Source organism: Mustela putorius, unplaced genomic scaffold (genome assembly GCF_011764305.1).
Source record: "Mustela putorius furo isolate JIRA1106 unplaced genomic scaffold, ASM1176430v1.1 tig00000081_pilon_pilon_pilon, whole genome shotgun sequence".
Classification (NCBI taxonomy): domain Eukaryota; kingdom Metazoa; phylum Chordata; class Mammalia; order Carnivora; family Mustelidae; genus Mustela; species Mustela putorius.
Genome location: NW_025421272.1, coordinates 996,144 through 1,010,202, shown reverse-complemented (window position 1 = coordinate 1,010,202; position 14,059 = coordinate 996,144). Strand labels below are relative to the sequence as shown.

The 14,059-nt window shown below is 47.3% G+C and overlaps 1 long non-coding RNA gene across 1 annotated transcript; it reads right to left on the bottom strand.

Annotated features, from left to right (window-relative positions):
- Positions 1 to 6,525: 6,525 nt before the first annotated feature.
- Positions 6,526 to 13,093, bottom strand: LOC123387650. Its single transcript, XR_006602172.1, has 4 exons — positions 12,944 to 13,093; positions 12,509 to 12,562; positions 10,112 to 10,323; positions 6,526 to 6,909 (listed from the first exon to the last, which is right to left on the bottom strand). It is a non-coding gene; the product is annotated as an uncharacterized LOC123387650 (long non-coding RNA).
- Positions 13,094 to 14,059: the final 966 nt, after the last annotated feature.

Below are 14,059 nucleotides of genomic sequence, written 5' to 3'. Positions count from 1 at the left end.
CCTGCTTGTGCTCTCTCTCTGACAAATAATAAATAAAATCTTTTTAAAGAATTTCCAGGGGCGCCTGGGTGGCTCAGTGGGTTAAGCCGCTGCCTTCGGCTCAGGTCATGATCTCAGGGTCCTGGGATCGAGTCCCGCGTCGGGCTCTCTGCTCAGCGGAGAGCCTGCTTCCCTCTCTCTCTCTCTCTCTGGCTGCCTCTCCGTCTACTTGTGATTTCTCTCTGTCAAATTAATAAATAAAATCTTTAAAAAAAAAAAAAGAATTTCCAAATTACATACTGATAGGTGGTGGAGATGCAATTTGCACCCAGATAGTTGTTCTCTGGAGTTTTTGACATTTTCATTATTTCATTAATTCAACAAATATTTATTAACTGTCTGCAATTATCCCAAGGACTATAGGAGAGGTTGAGTCAGAGTAGGTGGTGAAGGTAGTAGATGAAATAAACTCATAGATGAAATTCTTTGTCTGCTTGTCTTCTTTTCAGGTTTCTATGAACAGAGAGTAACACAGGAAATGTTTTCAACCACACAAACCTGGATCTGGGTTCAGGCTCTGAGAAAAATAAAAGCAGTCCCTAGTATCCAGGAGCTGGCCTGGCACATACTGGTAGGCCTTGGTGTTCTCCTGTTGAACATACACCCTCCCCCAAATTACTTAATCCAAGCCCAAATCCTAAATGTCCTTTCCAACCCTCTGTTACTGAGATATCCCATCATACCTTGTGTTTTGCATCGTCCACTTTGTGATAACAAGTAATAAAACCAACCTATCCAACCACAGGTATGTTCCTGGTGGTCTTTGACTGGAGGGCATTGAAAATTCCCATGCTCACCAACTATATGAATTTAGATGAGCCGTTTCACTTACAGAAACCTCTATCTCCTCATTCATTTAATGGGGAAATTTATTTCTTCAGAAGATTATTTTGAGTATGTAGAACAGGCTTAGCACTGAATGAGCTCTGTATACTTAAAAAAAAATTCCTGCTTGAGCTAATTCCTTTGAAAAAGCCAGAGTACCATCATTATAAAACAACATGGGAGCATCAGCTTCAATTAAGACAAAGTTGTCAATTACATTCTCCTTTGATGTTTTTGCTGGTTTCATCAGGCAGACCAAAGGCAGGAGTTCAACTTTTCCTTTGTCAGAAATAAGGTCATTCTCATGGTCTCTTCTGGAAAGCAATAACCACATTCCTGAAACTTTAATATTAGGGAACCAGCACTGTTTATTTCTTCATGTTCTTGTTATTAAAGACATTCTCAAGAAATAGCAGAATTGAAACTACCAAACTTGGAAGCACTTCAGTTTAAAAAATATATCAAGTAATATCTTCTCTGTTTTACCACACTAAGGCACTTATAGACCACAAAAACACACTGTTGGTGATGTTTGCATGTATTCTCCTATAACCCAGCCTGGATTTAATATGATTTAATGCTTACAACAAATTATAATGAATAAAAAATATTCATTCCAGTGGGAAAGATTAAAAGAAATAGAAATGCTCCGATTTCTTCTTCTGCTTGCTCTGAGCATCCCAAGGACTCTCATTTTAACAGCTCTAACCTTTCTCCTGCCCCCTTCCTTCCCCTCCCCTTCCTCTTCTGATATTAGTACTAAAATTAATACTAATGCTGGCAGCTAATAGTTTGAATGTTTATTAAGGTGCTACACACTGTGCTGAGGGTTTTATGCAATTTAATCCTCACCCCTGAATCATGAAGCAAGTATTACTACCTACGAGGATCTAGAGACCCAGAGAAGTTAAGCAACATGCCCAGTGCCACACAGCTGGTAAAACTCACACTCAAGATTGGAATCCGCCTACAAAACCAGCACTTGTTGAAATGTTGCTTCACTACCCTGGGCCTGAGAGTAGGGTCTATGAAGGGACGGGAGGGGGGATGGGGCTGGAGAGGAAGGAAAGGGCTGGGGCATGCGTGGTTGGAATCTATGCAGAGGCATTCAGATCTTCTCCAGGGTACAGAGGAGAGGGTGGAGATGAGGAGCCCAAAACAAGTAAGAGGCCCCTGCAGAGCCTCAGAGGGAGCAGGAATATCAGTCAAGGAGTTTGAAGGGCCGGGAAGGTTGAATAGTGGGAAAACGCAAGTAATTGAAGTAATTGGGGATGAGAAAGCTATGATTAAGGGCTTGAGGCCTCAGATGTGTATCTTCCAGTTGAGGAGAGGCAAGAAGTCTGGTAGACCTTCTGGCTTTTTGGATCAGTTGAGGCTCACAGGCCCTTGCCCTTCTCTGAGCCTCCGTTTTCTCTTCTGTTCAATGCAGGTGGAAAATATTCCAGGATCCTAGGAACCAGCCCAACTCTGGTGGATGGCATCACTTTTTACTCTAGTCTCCTCACCTGACATGGGGGAGAATATTCCCTGGGCCTGGCCCACCCCCACCCTCACCCTTCACCCTAGGCTGGAGTCGGCCTCCCCTCATGGGTACAGGAAGCTCAGAGAGGAAGACCATGTGTGCAGACAGAAGGGAGAAAAGGCCAGAGAAATCATCCCCTAATCCTCCTCAACCCCAACCCTTAAACCAAGGAGGCTGGCAGGTTAGGAACATGACCTAGTTACCCAACCCACGGCAAATGTGCAAATCCTTGCTGTATGTCCTCGGGCATGTTACTAAGCGCCTGGGCCTTAGGTTTCTTTTGCTCTGTGCCTGGGTCCTAAGGTTAAGATAAAGCTCATTGCACCCCTGCCATTAAGCCTTGTGCCCCAGGACAGCTTAGGGTCTGTTTCTTCTGCTTCCTGTTGGAGCCTGACCTAGGACTCTGCCCTGATGGTGACCTGTTGGCTTCCTAGGTTTGGGTCTGGATAGCATTATTTGTTTAGGGACATGGCCATGAGGTGGTGTCAGAGTTGTATTCTAGAATCTTCTGGGATCCAGATCAGGAACACCTTATTCCAGGGAGATAGGCTCTTTCCAGAGTATTCTGGAATGTTCCCAAAACATGAGGTGTGGAAACCAAGTCTAGAAAACCAACGAAGGGGAAAACTAGTGAAGGAGAGGAAAATCTGAAGGCACTAAGAAATCCTGGGGTCCAAGCCCTGGGCAGTGTAGGGAGGAGGGGCCCTCACTGGGCAGCCCATCTCTGCCTTCCACCTCCAGAAGCCTAGGAAGAAAAGGTAGAATGTTCACTTAGGGCCCACTATGTGCCAGGCTTTATGGGGAGTCCTTTTAAAATATTTTTTCTCAGTGAATCCTCTTAATAGGTCATTAGGGAAAGAATTATTGACCATTTTACAGAAGAGAAAACTAAAGCTAAGAGAGATAAAAAAAAAATGTGGTCAACATCCCACCAGGAAGTAGAGCCAGATTGCATGTTTCAGAGTCCTGGAAGATGAGCTAGAAGTTAGCTCAAATAAAATACATGATATCCAGGTAAGTCTGAATTTCACATCAACAACACATGGGTCACACTTACACTAAAATTTTTTTGTTGTTTATCATAAATTCAGATTTAAATTGGTGACTTTTATTTTTTTCCTAATCTAGCAATCCTAGGTAGAGGAGATGCCCTTAGCCCCTACATGAGAATGGGAAGATCCTAGGACTGTGGAGTCCAGGAGAGAAGTTTGGATGGGACCCATGACCCCTCTCAAGTCTTGGGGACAAGTCCTAGGTACCAAGGCTACCTGATCCCTGCCACCTGCTACCTGAACAGCTCCTGGTTAGTTGTCTCTGGACACTTTCCCAGGGCCTGGGAGCAACAAAGACCTAAAGGGACAAAACCCCTCAGGCTCTCAGCTTTTTCTCACCTTGTACCCCATCTGTTTTCCTTCAACCTCTCCCATTCCAGGAAATTGCCCCACCCTTTGTCCATCCAAGTTCAGGCCAGAACTGGAATTACTCTTTTGTGTTTTCTCAAGACTAGATATAATTTGCACACAAAAAAGGTCAAAGTCTTAAGTGTTCAGCTCCACAAATTTGTACATATGTACACATTCAGGTAATACCCACACAGATGTGTGTGTGCAATACAGTGGCTTTTGACCTCATGGAATCCAAATTGAGACATACGTTAAGTGTAAAATACGCACCAGATTTTAAAGACTTAGTATGAGGAAAAGAATGTGAAATAGGTCATTGATAATTTTAGAATATTGACTACATTTTGAAATAATATTTTATGCATGGATTACATAAACATGGATCATGAGGGGCACCTGGGTGGGTTAAGCCTCTGCCTTCAGTTCAGGTCCTGATCCCAGGGTCCTGGGATTGAGCCCCACATCGGGCTCTCTGCTCAGCGGGGAACCTGCTTTCCCCCTCTCTCTCTGCCTGCCTCTCTGCCTACTTGTGATTTCCATCTGTCAAATAAATAAATAAACTCTTTAAAAAAATGGATCATGAAAATGAATTTCCCTTGTTTCTTCTACTTTTTAAACTGTGACTAGAAAATTCCAAATTATGTTTGTGGCTCACGTTAAGAGTTCTGTTGTCCAGCACTAGTGGACAGAGCGTAATTTATTTACCTGTGAGAAAGAGGTGGACCCGAAGTTCATATTGCCTAACTGGCAGAGTGGGATGGAAAATCAGGTTAGTTTGAACCCTGAAACTGTGGGTGGGTTGAATGAACTGAATGGACTGAAAGGACCTCTTCTAGGACTGAAGTTGACCTCTTCTAGGTTCCTATCTTCTTTGAGACCTAAATCAATCTTCTCTGGGGGCCTAAAGTACACTTGTCGTGTGGGGGCATCAAGAAAGAGGGCTTCCTGGAGTGGGTAATTAAACTGACACATGAAGGATGAGTAGGAATAAGCCAGGTAAGAGAGTGTTTTAGGCATAGGGAATGGCATATACAAAAGTCTTAAGAGGATCCAGTTATTAAAGAAATAAAAATAGCTCTGTATCACTAGAGTGGAGAAGTGGGAATCTGGTAGGCTTAAATCATGCATGGTATGACAGGCTTCACAACCTGAAGCCCAGGGTGGGTCAGGGGACAGACGTGGTGAGGGCTGTTTTAGAAAGATCAGGCCTGCTGCAATTTGGAGAATCCCTATTCCAAGAGAGAAAACTGAGAGCCAGAGAGGCGAAGGGCTTATCACGGTTCGACAGTGAGTTAGAGGGTAGAGACCAGAGAAGAAGGACCAGGAAGGTGCAAAAAGGGACCAGAAACTTGCAAAGACAGCCTACCTTGTTCGGGCTCTCTATGAGGTGCTGGCCTTGAGTGCCCACTAGATGGTAGCAGAGGCTGCCCCAAACATTGTGGGCTCCGGAAGCGCCTACTCTGTTGAACCCGCAAGCCTTCCTGTTCCCATCTCCCTAGTCTGGGCGTGAGGGGGCTCCTCCCTGGGCCCTCTTGTCCAGACCCAAGAGCAGCAGGAAGAGCCCTGGGTGTCAAGAGGCCCAAAGTCTCGTTCTAGCTCTAACTCCTATCTGTCATTGACTTTGGGCAAATTGACAGATAAAACTGTGCTTGAGGGGCACCTGGGTGGCTGAGTCGGTTAAGTGTCTGCCTTCAGCCTTCAGCTCAGGTTATGATTCCAGGATCCTGGAATCAAGCCCCATGTCAAGCTCTCTGCTCAGGGAGGAGCCTGCTTCACCCTTTCCCTCTCCCTCTACCTGCCATTCTTCCTAGTTCTGTGCGCTCTCTCTCTCCGTCAAGTAAATAAATAAAATCTTTAAAACACAAAACAAGGGATGCCTGGGTGGCTCAGTTGGTTAAGCAGCTGCCTTCGGCTCAGGTCATGATCCCAGCGTCCTGGGATTGAGTCCCACATCGGGCTCCTTGCTAGGCGGGGAGCCTGCTTCTCCCTCTGCCTCTGCCTGCCATTCGTCTGCCTGTGCTCGCTCTCCCCCCCCCTCTGATAAATAAATAAAATTAAAAAAAAACACAAAACAAAACAAAAACTATGCTTGAGAACTTGAGTGCTTGGCTGTAGAAATGGGATATTTATTATTTAGTCTACCAGGGCTTGAGTTCTGCAGTCAGATCCCCCTCTGGTCTCCTGATCCTTCTTTTATGCTCTCACTACCCTCTCAGTTCTGTTGAGTGAGTTAGAATCCCAAGGTCCCCAAGGTCCTCAAGGGCCAGTCCAACCCAAAGAGCGAAGGGGGGCGGGTATTGTGAGCTATGGTCTCTGAGTTAGAGCCAACAAACAGCCCAGGTTTCATCCTCAGGCAAAGAGCCCTACGTAGATTGAAAAGGTGGATAAGCAGCGGAGCTTTGGGCAAGTCCTATCTCCTCCTTGTGCCTCCACTGTGAAGGGGAATGAAGAGTTGCTGCCCTGCTTATCCTCATCTCACTGCTATGTAGGGTCATCAGATGCAGCAAATAAAAAACACAAGATACCCACTTAAATTAGAATTTCAGGTAACCAAAAAATAATTGCAATGTTGGGAACATAAACTTTTTTTTTAAGATTTTATTTATTTATTTATTTATTTGACAGAGATCACAAGTAGGCAGAGAGGCAGGCAAAGAGGTGGGGGAAGCAGGCTCCCTGCTGAGTGGAGAGCCCCATGTGGGGCTTGATCCCAGGACCCCGAAACCATGACCTGAGCTGAAGGCAGAGGCTTTAAACCCACTGACCCACCCAGGCGCCCCTGGGAACATACACTTAAACTAAAAATTATTCACTGACTTCTGAAATTCAAACGTAACTGGGCATCTCTGTATTTTATCTGACAACCTTACCACTTGGGCTTGGTGAAAATATGAATGTCAAGTGACACCTGAATAGGAGGGTTGTGATTCTTGTCCTCAGTGGCATTCTGTCCCATACCCCGAGGCCCCCTGTGGTCACCACATTGAGTTAGACAGAGCTCTCGGGGCCCATTCTGCTCCCTGTTTGCCAACAGTTCTGGAGGTGGGATCTCATGCCGTATGAACTCACATGGGCTATTCATGACCTGATGTCAGTGAGCTCCTTTCACTCCTTTCACTCCTGGGAAGTGAAAGAAAGAAAGAAAGGGGGGGAGAGAGAGAGAGAGAGAGAGAGAGAGAAAAGAAGAAGAAGAAGAAGAAGAAGAAGAAGAAGAAGAAGAAGAAGAAGAAGAGAAGAAGAAGAAAGGAAGGAAAGAAGAAAGAAAAGAAAAGAAAAGGGAAGAAAAGAAAAAGGTAGGCATGAGCATACCAACCAATAGATAATATTATGGGATCCAGCCAAGATAAAAGACTTCCCCTAAGCTGATTAGGAAGGGGAAGTGGAATCAGAGGTTGAACTCAGGGTGTGGGTAAGATCTACTGAACCTCCTGGGACCCAACTGACAGGCTGGAGTCAGTTGGAAGAATGGAAGGAGCCCACATTCTGCAGCCTGGAAACTGGGCATTAAATTAGTCGCCCTGTGATCCTGCCTGGCTCCTGCCTTCAAATCCCTGTCTACTTACCCAAGGCTGTATGTCAGCCACGGAGGTACCTTATATACAATCACATCAGTCCTCATGGTATAGGCACTATTCTCATCCCCATTTTACAAATGAGGCACAAAGAGGCAAAAGGACTTGCCTAAGATCACACAGAAAGTAAGGGAGAAGCTAGGAATTCAAATCTGGATCTTTCCTGGACTTATTCTATTCCATTACACTGCTTTTTCCCATCCCAGGCATTGGATACACCTGCAGTTTCTAGGTGGATAAATCAATCTACAAACAATGACAGTTTTATTTTTTCCATTTCAAACTTAACAATTAATATTTCTTTTTTTTTTAATTGCTGAGAGAGACAGAGCACAAATCGGGGAGAGAGACAGGAGTAGAGGGAGAAGCAGACTCCCTGCTGAGTAGGGAGCCCAATTCAGGGCTTGATCCCACGACCCTGAGATCATGACCTGAGCCAAAGGCAGATGCTTAACCTACTAATCCATCCAGGTGTCCCTGTATTTCTTTTTCTTATGTTATTGCATTGGCTGGGACTTCCAGTAGTATTAATAGTGGGTACCCAAGACATATACCTGAATCCTTCTGTGTTACTTATGTCTTGCTGTGTAATAAATATCTCAAAACATAATATCTCAAAACAACAAACATTTACCATCACACAGTTTCTGAAAATTAGGGATTAAAGAGTAGCTTTGTTGAGTGGCTCTGGTTCAGGTTCTCACAAGGTTACAGTAAAGATATCTGCCAGATTTCTTCAAAGAAAATATGCAAATGGCCAGTAAGGATGAAAAGATAATCAACATCATTAGCTGAAAAATGTAAGCAAAGCCCATAATGAGATGCCACTTTACACCCACTAAGGATGCCTATAAGATAGACAACAACAAATGTTGGCAAGGATGTGGAGAAATCAGAATTCTCAAACACTGCTGGTGAGAATGTAAAATGGTGTAGCCACTTTGGAAACAGCCTGGCAGTGCTTCAAGTGGTTAAAGATAGAGTTGCCACATAATCTAACAATTCTACTTCCAGGTATGTGCCCAAGAGAAATTAAAACATATGTTAACACAAAAATTTTTACATGAATGTTTGTGGAAACGTTATCCATAGTAACCAAAAAGTGGAAACAATCCAAGGCCCAGCAGCTAATGAATAAATAAACAAAATGGAACTTTCGTATACAATGGAATATTATCCAGTCATAAAAAGGAATGAAGTACTAATACATGCTAACAGAAATGAACCTTGAAAACATCATGCTATGTGGAAGAAGCTAGTCACAAAAGACCATCTATTGTATGATTCCATTTATATGAGATGTACAGAATAGGCAACTCTATAGAGACATGAAATAGATTAGTGGCTAATTAGAGGAAGGGAGGAAGGCAGAATGATTGTTACTTGTTACAGGATTTCTTTTTGAAATGATGAAAATGTTCTGTACTTAAAACCATTAAGTTGGGGCGCCTGGGTGGCTCAGTGGGTTAAGCCGCTGCCTTCGGCTCAGGTCATGATCTCGGGGTCCTGGGATCGAGTCCCGCATCGGGCTCTCTGCTCGGCGGGGAGCCTGCTTCCCTCTCTCTCTCTCTCTCTGCCTGCCTCTCCATCTACTTGTGATTTCTCTCTGTTAAATAAATAAATAAATCTTTAAAAAAAAAAAAAAAACCATTAAGTTGGATACCTTCAGTGAGGGAATTGTATGGTATGTGAACGATATCTCAATAAAGCTATTACCAAAGGCAGAGGGCAGGGGAGGTCAGGTGGTGCTGTATTCATCTGAAGGCTTGACTGGGCCTTAAGGATCTGCTTCCTTGTATGGCTGTTGAATGAGCCCTTAGTTCCTCACCATGTGGGCCTTTTTGTAGGCTTGCTTGGGTGTCTTTGAGTGTCTTCATGACGTGTCATCTGGCTCCCCCAGAGCGATTGATACAAGAGGGAGAGCAAGAAGGAAGGAACAATGCCTTTTATCACTGAGTCTCAGAAGTTGCGTCATGTCCACCACATTTTATATATTAGAAACAAGTGACTAAGTACAGCTCACACTGAAGGGGAGAGGAAGTAGCCTCCACCACTCGAAAGGAGGAATATCAGAGAATTCGTGCACGTCTTTAAAACACCACAGCTTCTAATATTGTTCAGTTAGTGGAATAGTTTCCAGGGTCCCTCTGACTCCCCATCTCTCTCTGTCTCTCTTCTACGCATAGTTTAAGAAGCTGTTGAATTGAATCTAATGTGTTTCTTCCTATCTACTGAGATGTCTAGTTTTTTTAAAAAGACTTTGTTTATTTGGGAGAGAGTGCACATGTGGGGGAAGGAGCAGAGGGAGAGGGAGAAACAGATTCCCCACTGAGCAGAGAGCCCCATGCAGGGCTCAATTCCAAGACCCTGCATGGTTGGTTAACCAAGTTGGTTAACCAAGTCAGATGGCTAACCAACTGGGCCACCAATGGCCTCTGAGATGTCTAATTTGAAATACTGTTGTTTCTCAGTATTTATTCCCTGAGACCTGGGACTGGGCTTCATTTATGCCACAAATACTTGGGTTTGACTCCCTACCTGGAAATCTTTTTTTTTTTTTTTAATTTTTAAAAAAGATTTTATTTATTTATTTGACAGACTGAGATCACAAATAGGCAGAGAAGCAGGCAGAGAGAGAGGAGGAAGCAGGTTCCCTGCTGAGCAGAGAGCCCCAGGCAGGGCTGGATTCCAGGACTCTGGGCAGAAGGCAGAGGCTTTAACCCACTAACCCAGCCAGGCACCCCTCTTACCTGGAAATCTTATGAGGGATAGTTCTGTACTCAGATTCCTACTCCTCAGCCCTGGAATCTCTGGAAGAAGACTGCCAACTGCGCTTCCTCCCAGCTTTCAGACTCCAACTGCCCGTTGAGTTTCTTCTTCTGATCTGCGGCGGGGGCTGCCCCAGCCAAATGGGCGGATAAATTCCCAGATGTGGCAGGACCAGCTGCAGCAACTTCAGCATCTGTAGCAACATCGGGGTAAATGTCACTGCCCTCCTGGGCAGCCCCCAACCAATGGCAGGGCACAGCCAGGGCACTCGGGCCTGCCTGTGTCTGCCCAGCTGGGGCTCTTCCATGGGCAATCTTTGGCCTAGAGCTCCCTGTTGGCTGGCTGAGATCTGCTCAGACTGGCCCCGAGGTGTGATGATCTTACCCAGCTCTCCTTCCCTTCTACTCTCTCCTCATAGATGTCAGACTTGCAACAGTTTGAAGGCTTTCCCTGTCCAATCCTGTGTCTTCCCTATCCCCTCTATCTTCCACAGGCATTTCCTCCACCACATCTCTTGCACTTCTAACTCCATTTTGGTGGTGGCTTCCTAGAGGACCCCACTGACACTAAGGCTCCCCTGGGCCACCAGACTCTGCCCCGGCAGAAAATGTGTTCCTTTCCATCTCCTGACTTGAACATGCTCTGTCCCTCCTCCCCTCCTCTCTCTGTTCACGGCTTCTGCCTCTGCCTGGCAGTAGTAGACACTCAACTGTTTTCAAATGAACGCAGAATGTTCTGGAGCTAGGCACTGCCCGCACCATTCTCCCAGCACAGAGAGCTGTGGAGAGACCTCCAGATGGGGGAGGGAATACAAGCTCCAAGGACTCCAGGCAGTGGGGAGGAAGTGCCTGAGATGGGGAGAGGGTAGGGGAGTCAAGAGTCTCCCAGGGTCACAGGAGGTCCTCCTCACAGGCCAAGAAAAATCTGACCTATCTTCTCCCCTGGTCTACTGTGTGGCTCTTGCCAAGTTCCTTCTTTTGTGAAGCCTCACTCCATCCATCTCAACAAAGGGCTGAGAAAGCCCTGCCCTGCCAGTCTCCCGAGGGAGGGGCAGGCATTGTGAGCATTAGATGAGGTCATGGCCTGGGAAGGGCAGGATGCACTGGGTCCTGGGTCTGGGGTCAGGGTGTAGGGGGGGAAAACAGAGAAGGAAGAGAGAAGAATGAAGAGAGAGAAACAGACACGCACACACACGCACAAACGAGGAAACCATGAGACATAACAAGGGAAGGAATGAGAAAGAGAAGAGGAAGGGAGGAGAGAAACCAGAAGACATTACGAAACAAAAAGAGAGGAAAACAATGAGAGGGAAAACATTAAAAGAGAAACGGGAAAAAAAGGGAAAGAGTTTGGGGAGAGGACAGGGATACTCAGAGCCAGAGAGTGGAGAAATGAGAGAAGAGAGGGTGGGATGGAGACAGGCAGAGACAGTAACTCAGAGGGAGGGGACAGCAAAACCCGGCACAGACAGACAGAGGTGAGCAAGAGAAAAGGAAAGGAAAGAGAAAATGAGATAGAGAGGGAGGAATGGAGGAGAGAGAGGGAGAGAGAAAGAAACGAGGAGAATCAGAGCCAGAGAGGGCAAGAGACCAAGAGACCGAAGGATGAGAGAGAAGCCCGGGGAGACAGAGCGGTGAGGACTGATGGACAGAGACAGGGATAAATGATCGGATCCCATGGACCCCAGCCTCTCACCTTCCCTGGCACCCACTGTGCACCCTGCCCAACCCCAGACATGTGGGAATCCAGAGGAAAACTTCATTTCCTCTTCTGTCTGCAGGGCGGGGCCCATCCTATCCTGTCCTGCTGGTTTGACTTCTGGGATCCTTTGTGCCAAGGCCTCTGAGGGGCACTCCAGTGGGAGGCAGGGCTCCGAAGTCTATCCTGTACATTGACTGACGTGGCCACCAGGTGGAATCTGAAGAGGAAAAACCCAGTGACACCTTCCCTCGAGGCCTAGGCAGGCTTCAGCCTGCCTTCCTTTGGGGCCTAGAAAGGAAGAGACCTCAAAGGTCACTTCCATTGTTTTTTTCACTGTACAGAGGAGGAAACCAAGGCTCAGAGAGGGGCAGGGACTAGCATGAAGTCATACAACCAGGTCATGGCCTAGCTGGGACTAGCTCTTGTGGATGCTGTGGTCTGAAAATCTGGGGACTTGCTTTCTCCTGGCTAAACTGTTTCCTGCCCAGGGATGTCCTGAGGTTTTAGCAACAGTGTCTTGGGTGCCAGTCACTGTGCAGAGAGCCTTCCCCAACATCCCGTGAACCGACTACTGTGATTATTCCCATCACACAGATGAGGAGACTGAGGCTCAAAGAAGTTAAGACTTCAAAGCCTGAGGTCCCACAGTGCCGGGACTCAAGTTACATATGTCTGACCTTGAAAGGTGAGTTCCTGCCACCGGACCTCCCAGCCTTCCTGGGTGATGGACTCTGTAGTACAGAAAAGAGGGCAGAGGTGAGTGGCCATTCCTACAACTGGGTAAAGTTACCAGAACATGGTTTTCAAACAATGGAATTCTTTCCAGAGAGACAGTGCTGTCCCTACCTTTGGGAACCCCAGGTCTCCCTACCCTTCCTGCCTCTACTCTTTTTAGTCCACACTCCCTTCCCCTGCTTCTGGAGAGGATTTTGGCTCCTGGGCTATTCCCACCTTCTTTCCCTTTTCATTGTCCCCAGCCATGACCTTCTGAGAGGCAGGAGCTGGCTGGTTCTGAAGCACAGAGATGGGCCTGCACACCCAGCCACCCCTCCTTCCCCCTGCTATGTATAGTAAGCTTCCCTTCCCCAGCTCTACCCACGGCCCTGCCTCACCAGGCCTTGCCCTCCTAGGATGGAGACTGAGAGGGAGGTTGGGGAGCAGTAGGCTGATGGGCTGATGGACAGACAGACAGTCAGATCACTGTCTCTGCCAGCCCTGACCTCCCAGCAAAGCTTTCTGAGAGCCGTGCTTCCAGCCTTGAAGTCCTCCCTCACTGGAGCCTGTCACCTAAAGTTTCCTCCCCCTTGATGATCCTCAGTTTCATCATAATAGCATATGAGCATCCCAGCTTTCCTGGATGGTTGGAAGCTGGGTGATACATTAGCTTTGGGACACAGAAACTCGTGCTGGCAGTAGCCCTTCCCTGACGGAGAGATCATTCTTGTCCTTTGGGAAACGCATGATGCTTGCTGTGTCCCACTGGTGGCTAAGTCCAAGGATGGAGCTGGCTGCAGACTCAGCCCTCTGCCCAGCCCTCCACTCCTCTGGGGACTCCAGTCCCTTCAAGTCCAGAGCATTAGCCCTGTCCTATTCTGTGCTCTCAAGGCCTTCTCTGGCTCTGTTTCCACCATATATCAGACTGGGAGGGTTGCTGCTTGGCCAGGCCTGTGTCTTGGAGTCCCAGGAAGTGGGGTGCCCTGGGGCGCTGTCCCCTGATTATGCCTAGAGGCTTTCTTAGAACCAGCTCTGGGCAGTGGTGTACCCCAGGTGGCCAGGGGATAGCCGCTTCCTTTCCCAGAAGCCTCAGAACCTCCCTGGGAGATGGGGTAGTGGCCACAGGGCCCCAGGCCTCCCTCACCCCCTTCACCTAGGTCTGGCAGAGGCCATGGCTGTCTGCCTACTTCATGGAGGTGGGTGTGGCAGCCACCACTGGGGAAAGGGTCTGGGGACGGAGTTCTGGGAGCTTCCTCTGAGCCCCTGAGCTCTCTTCCCTCTCCAGGAAGGTAGAGATCCCCTCCTGGCCCCCTGCCCCACAGCCCAAGGCTTTGGCTCCCACAGTCCCCATCCAGGCGGGGCTGGCAGCAGGTGACTGGATAAGAAAGGCGTGGTGAATGGGGGCGTGGGCCCTGGCAAGTGCACTCCTTGGCCAATCAGCAGCCTGCCCAGCCGGTGGATTCAGTTACAAGTCTGAGATCACCCCATACTCCAGCCTCCTTCCTACTCCTCCC